The sequence below is a fragment of the Arachis ipaensis genome, chromosome B7 (assembly GCF_059453495.1).
Source record: "Arachis ipaensis isolate K30076 ecotype BB chromosome B7, ASM5945349v1, whole genome shotgun sequence".
In the NCBI taxonomy this organism is placed as follows: Eukaryota; Viridiplantae; Streptophyta; class Magnoliopsida; order Fabales; family Fabaceae; genus Arachis; species Arachis ipaensis.
The window spans coordinates 68,149,832-68,156,985 of NC_142442.1; the positions used below are offsets into that span (position 1 = coordinate 68,149,832).

The 7,154-nt window shown below is 37.2% G+C and overlaps 1 non-coding gene across 1 annotated transcript; it reads right to left on the minus strand.

Moving 5' to 3' along the window:
* Window positions 1-6,596: 6,596 nt before the first annotated feature.
* On the minus strand, window positions 6,597-6,704 carry LOC148552900 (small nucleolar RNA R71). Its single transcript, XR_015893562.1, has one exon. It is a non-coding gene; the product is annotated as a small nucleolar RNA R71 (small nucleolar RNA).
* Between the last annotated feature and the right edge of the window lie 450 nt (window positions 6,705-7,154).

Here is a 7,154-nt window from a genome sequence, read left to right on the forward strand (position 1 = left end):
ATTCACACAACACAACCCCTCTATACCCTTCTTGGCCGAACCACATCACCTTCTCCCTCTCCTCCATTTCTTCTTCTTCTTCATCTATTCTTTCTTCTCTTGCTCGAGGGCGAGCAAAATTCTAAGTTTGGTGTGGTAAAAGCATAAGCTTTTTGTTTTTCCATTACCATTGATGGCACCTAAGACCGGAGAATCCTCTAGAAAGGGGAAGGGGAAGACAAAAGCTTCCACCTCCGAGTCATGGGAGATGGAAAGGTTCATCTCCAAAGCCCATCAAGACCACTTCTATGATGTTGTGGCCAAGAAGAAGGTGATCCCTGAGGTCCCTTTCAAACTCAAAAGAAATGAGTATCCGGAGATCCGACATGAAATTCAAAGAAAAGGTTGGGAAGTTCTAACAAATCCCATCCAACAAGTCGGCATCCTAATGGTTCAAGAGTTCTATGCTAATGCATGGATCACCAAGAACCATGATCAAAGTAAGAACCCGGATCCAAAGAACTATGTTACAATGGTTCGGGGGAAATACTTAGATTTTAGTCCGGAGAATGTGAGGTTGGCGTTTAACTTGCCCATGATGCAAGGAGATGAACGCCCCTACACTAGAAGGGTCAACTTTAATCAAAGGTTGGACCAAGTCCTTATGGACATATGCGTGGAAGGAGCTCAATGGAAGATTGACTCCAAAGGCAAGCCGGTTCAACTAAGAAGATTGGACCTCAAGCCTATAGCTAGAGGATGGTTGGAGTTCATTCAATGCTCAATCATTCCCACTAGCAACCGGTCTGAAGTTACTATAGACCGGGCCATCATGATCCATAGCATCATGATTGGAGAAGAGGTGGAAGTTCATGAGATTATACCTCAAGAACTCTACAAGGTGGCTGACAAGTCTTCCACTATGGCAAGGTTAGCCTTTCCTCACCTCATTTGCCACCTATGCAATTCAGCTGGGATTGACATAGAGGGAGATATCCTCATTAAAGAGGACAAGCCCATCACTAAGAAAAAGATGGAGCAAGCAAGAGAGCCCACTCATGGAGCTCAAGAGGCGTATGAAGCTCATCACTATGAGATCCCGGAGATGCCTCAAATGCACTTTCCTCCACAAAACTGTTGGGAGCAAATCAACACCTCCCTAGGAGAATTGGGTTCCAATATGGGACAACTAAGGGTGGAACATCAAGAGCACTCCATCATGCTTCATGAAATTAGAGAAGATCAAAAAGAAATGAGGGAGGAGCAACAAAGACAAGGAAGAGACATAGAAGAGCTCAAGGACATCATTGGTTCCTCAAGAAGGAAACGCCACCATCACTAAGGTGGATTCATTCCTTGTTCTTATTTCCTCTGTTTTGCGTTTTCTATGTTATGTGCTTATCTATGTTTGTGTCTTCATTACATGATCATTAGTAGTTAGTAACTATGTCTTAAAGTTATGAATGTCCTATGAATCCATCACCTCTCTTAAATGAAAAATGTTTTAATTCAAAAGAACAAGAAGTACATGAGTTTCGAATTTATCCTTGAACTTAGTTTAATTATATTGATGTGGTGACAATGCTTCTTGTTTTCTGAAGGAATGCTTGAACAGTGCATATGTCTTTTGAAGTTGTTGTTTAAGAATGTTAAATATGTTGGCTCTTGAAAGAATGATGACAAGGAGACATGTTATTTGATAATCTGAAAAATCATAAAAATGATTCTTGAAGCAAGAAAAAGAAGCAAAGAACAAAGCTTGCAGAAAAAAAAATAGGCGAAAAAAAAATTAGAAAAAAAAAGAGAGAAAAAGCAAGCAGAAAAAGCCAATAACCCTTAAAACCAAAAGGCAAGGGAAATAAAAAGGATCCCAAGGCTTTGAGCATCAGTGGATAGGAGGGCCTAAAGGAATAAAATCCTGGTCTAAGCGGCTAAAACAAGCTGTCCCTAACCATGTGCTTGTGGCGTGTAGGTGTCAAGTGAAAACTTGAGACTGAGCGGTTAAAGTCAAGATCCAAAGCAAAAAAAAAAAAGAGAGAGTGTACTTAAGAACCCTGGACACCTCTAATTGGGGACTTTAGCAAAGCTGAGTCACAATCTGAAAAGGTTCACCCAATTATGTGTCTGTGGCATTTATGTATCTGGTGGTAATACTGGAAAACAAAGTGCTTAGGGCCACGGCCAAGACTCATAAAGAAGCTGTGTTCAAGAATCAACATACTGAACTAGGAGAGTCAATAACACTATCTGAACTCTGAGTTCCTATAGATGCCAATCATTCTAAACTTCAATGGATAAAGTGAGATGCCAAAACTATTCAAGAGGCAAAAAGCTATAAGTCCCGCTCATATGATTGAAGCTATGTTTCACTGATAGTTTGGAATTTATAGTATATTCTCTTCTTTTTATCCTATTTGATTTTCAGTTGCTTGGGGACAAGCAACAATTTAAGTTTGGTGTTGTGATGAGCGGATAATTTATACGCTTTTTGGCATTGTTTTTAGTATGTTTTTAGTAGGATCTAGTTACTTTTAGGGATGTTTTCATTAGTTTTTATGTTAAATTCACATTTCTGGACTTTACTATGAGTTTGTGTGTTTTTCTGTGATTTCAGGTATTTTCTGGCTGAAATTGAGGGACCTGAGCAGAAATCAGATTCAGAGGTTGAAGAAGGACTGCTGATGCTGTTGGATTCTGACCTCCCTGCACTCAAAGTGGATTTTCTGGAGTTACAGAACTCTAAAGGGCGCGCTTTCAATTTCGTTGGAAAGTAGACATCCAGGGCTTTCCAGCAATATATAATAGTCTATACTTTGGCCAAGAATAAACGACGTAAACTGGCGTTCAACACCAGCTCTCTGCCCAATTCTGGCGTCCAGCGCCAGAAAAGGATCCAAAACCAGAGTTGAACGCCAGAAATGGATCAAAACCTGGCGTTCAACTCCACAAATGGCCTCTGCACGTGGAAAGTTAAAGCTCAGCCCAAGCACACACCAAGTGGGCCCCATAAGTGAATTTATGCATCAATTACTTACTCATGTAAACCCTAGTAGCTAGTTTATTATAAATAGGACCTTTTACTATTGTATTTGACATCTTTGGATCCTGGATTGTATTCTGATCCTGTGATCACGTTTTAGGGGGCTGGCCATCTCGGCCGTGCCTGGACCTTTCACTTATGTAATTTTAACGGTAAAGTTTCTACACTCCATGGATTAAGTTGTGGAGCTCTGCTGTTCCTCAAAGATTAATGCAAAGTACTACTGTTTTCTATTCAATTCTTTTTATTTCGCTTCCAAGATATTCATTCGCACTTCAATCTGAATGTGATGAACGTGATAATCATCATCATTCCCTATGAACGCGTGCCTGACAACCACTTCCGTTCTACATTAGAATTGAATGAGTATCTCTTAGATCTCTTAATCGTAATCTTCGTGGCGTAAGCTAGAATGATGGCGGCATTCAAGAGAATCCGGAAGGTCTAAACCTTGTCTGTGGTATTCCGAGTAGGATTCAATGATTGAATGAATGTGAGGAGCTCCAAACTCGCGATTGCAGGGCGTTAGTGACAGACGCAAAAGGATAGTAAATCCTATTCCAGCATGATCGAGAAGCGACAGATGAATAGCCGTGCCGTGACAGGGTGCGTTGACCATTTTCACTGAGAGGATAAGATGAAGCCATTGACAAGGGTGATGCCTCCAGACGATTAGCCGTGCCATGACAGGGCATTGGATCATTTTCCCGAGAGATGACCGAAAGTAGCCATTGGCAGTGGTGATGTATCACATAAAGTCAGCCATGGAAAGGAGTAAGACGGATTGGATGAAGATAGCAGGAAAGCAGAGGTTCAGGGGAACGAAAGCATCTCCATTCGCTTATCTGAAATTCTCACCAATGAATTACATAAGTATTTCTATCCCTATTCTATTAATTATTATTTGAAAACACCATTATCAATTTATATCTGCCTAACTGAGATTTGCAAGGTGACCATAGCTTGCTTCATACCAACAATCTCCGTGGGATTCGACCCTTACTCACGTAAGGTATTACTTGGACGACCCAGTGCACTTGCTGGTTAGTTGTGCGAAGTTGTGAACCATGGTATTGGCATCATGTTTTTGGCACCATTACCAGGGAAAGAAAGAGCGATGAATTTTACATAATCAAAGTGTAATCACAATTTCTGCGCACCAAGTTTTTTGGCGCCATTGCCGGGGATTGTTTGAGTTTGGACAACTAACGGTTCATCCTGTTGCTCAGATTAGGTAATTTTCTTTTTGTTTTCCTTTTAAAAATTTTTCAAAAACTTTTCAAAAATTTCTCAATTGTTTTCGAAAAAAAAAATGTTTTCAAAAATATTATTTTTCTTCAGAATTTTTAAGAATGAATTCTAGTGTTTCATGAAGCATGTTGAAGCCTATCTGGCTGTAAAGCCATACCCAAACTGCTTTGGGATTGGTCTTCAACTAATTACCTCAATGGAGTCATGCCCAATTCTTCTGTATAGGGCATGTTAGGCTTGTCATGTCTGAATTACACTCATATTTTTATTAAAGCTTGGCTGGCTACTAAGCCATGCCTGACCCTTTGATTGGAGCTTTAAGACTAACATGGCAAGATTCCTGGAATTCATATTAAAAATTTTGGAATCCTTATTTTTATTTTTCACAATAATTTTCGAAAAAAATTAAAAGAAAATACAAAAAAATCATAAAATCATAAAAATCAAAAATATTTTGTGTTCTTGTTTGAGTCTTGAGTCATGTTATAAGTTTGGTGTCAATTGCATGTGCATCTTGCATTTTTCGAAAATTCTCATGCATTCATAGTGTTCTTCATGATCTTCAAGTTGTTCTTGGTAAGTCTTCTTGTTTGATCTTTGCATTTACATGTTTTGTGTCTTTTCTTGTTTTTCATATGCATTCTTGAATTCTTAGTGTCTAAGCATTAAAGAATTCTAAGTTTGGTGTCTTGCATGTTTTCTTTGCATTAAAATTTTTTCAAAAATATGTTCTTGATGTTCATCATGATCTTCATAGTGTTCTTGGTGTTCATCTTGACATTCATAGCATTCTTGCATGCATCACATGTTTTGATCTAAAAATTTCATGCATTGCATCTTTTTAGTGTTTTTCTCTCTCATCATTAAAAATTCAAAAAAAAAATATCTTTCCATTTTTCTCTCATCAAATTCGAAAATTTGAATTGACTTTTTCAAAAATTTTAAAAATCAAGTTGTTTCTTACGAGTCAAATCAAATTTTCAATTTGAAAATCTCATCTTTTTCAAAATCTTTTTCAAAATTCTTAGTTATTTTCGAAAATTCCAAAAATATCTTTCAAAAATCTTTTTCTTAATTTTATACCAAATTTTCGAAAATAACAATAACAATTAATGTTTTGATTCAAAAATTTCAAGTTTGTTACTTGCTTGTTAAGAAAGATTCAAACTTTGAGTTCTAGAATCATATCTTGTGATTTCTTATGAATCAAGTCATTAATTGTGATTTTAAAAATCAAATCTTTTTTCAAAAACTAATTTCTATGATATCTTTTCAAAAATATCTTCTTATCTTATCTTTTTCAAAAATTTGATTTCAAAATATCTTTTCTAACTTCCTAACTTCTTATCTTTTCAAAATTTATTTCAACTAACTAACTAACTTTTTGTTTGTTTCTTATCTTTTTCAAAACCACCTAACTAACTCTCTCCCTCTAATTTTCAAAAATATCTTCCCCTTTTTCAAAATTTCTTTTTAATTTACTAATTATTTTAATTTTTAAATCTTAATTTTCGAAAATTACTAACCTTTTTCAAAAAACTATTTTCGAAAATCACTAACCCTTTTTCAAAAATTATTTTCGAAAATTCTCCCTCTCCCATCTTACTCTATTTATTTATTCATCTACTAACCTCTCATCTCATATCTCTACCCTTCTCAAAGTTGTGTTTCTTCCATTACATTACATTCTTTGTCTTCTTCTTTTCTTCTACTAACACAAGGACCTCTATACTGTGGTATAAAGGATCTATATTATTATTATCTTTTTTTTCTGTGCCCTCTTCTTTGTCATATGAGCAGGAGCAAGGACAGGAATATTCTTGTTAAAGCAGATCCAGAACCTGAGAGGACTCTGAAGAGAAAACTAAGAGAAGCTAAATTACAACAATTCAGAGATAACCTTTCAGAAATTTTCGAACAGGAAGAGGAGATGGCAGCCGAAAATAATAATAATGCAAGGAGGATGCTTGGTGACTTTACTCCACCTAATTCCAATTTTCATGGAAGAAGCATCTCCATTCCTGCCATTGGAGCAAACAACTTTGAGCTGAAACCTCAATTAGTTTCTCTGATGCAGCAGAACTGCAAGTTTCATGGACTTCCATCTGAAGATCCTTTTCAGTTCTTAACTGAATTCTTGCAGATATGTGATACTGTTAAGACTAATGGAGTAGATCCTGAAGTCTACAGGCTCATGCTTTTCTCTTTTGCTGTAAGAGACAGAGCTAGATTATGGTTGGATTCTCAACCCAAAGACAGCCTGAACTCTTGGGATAAGCTGGTCGCGGCTTTCTTAGCCAAGTACTTTCCTCCTCAAAAGCTGAGCAAGCTTAGAGCTGATGTTCAAACCTTCAGACAGAAAGAAGGTGAATCCCTCTATGAAGCTTGGGAAAGATACAAACAGTTGACCAAAAAGTGTCCCTCTGACATGCTTTCAGAATGGACCATCCTGGATATATTCTATGATGGTCTGTCTGAGTTATCTAAGATGTCATTGGACACCTCTGCAGGTGGATCCATTCACTTAAAGAAAACGCCTGCAGAAGCTCAAGAACTCATTGACATGGTTGCTAATAACCAGTTCATGTACACTTCTGAAAGGAATCCTGTGAATAATGGGACGTCTATGAAGAAGGGAGTTCTTGAAGTTGATACTCTGAATGCCATATTGGCTCAGAACAAAATATTGACTCAGCAAGTCAATATGATTTCTCAGAGTCTGAATGGAATACAAGCTGCATCCAACAGTACTCAAGAGGCTTCTTATGAAGAAGAAGCTTATGATCCTGAGAACCCTACAATAGCAGAGGTGAATTACTTAGGTGAACCTTATGGAAACACCTATAACTCATCATGAAGAAATCATCCAAATTTCTCATGGAAG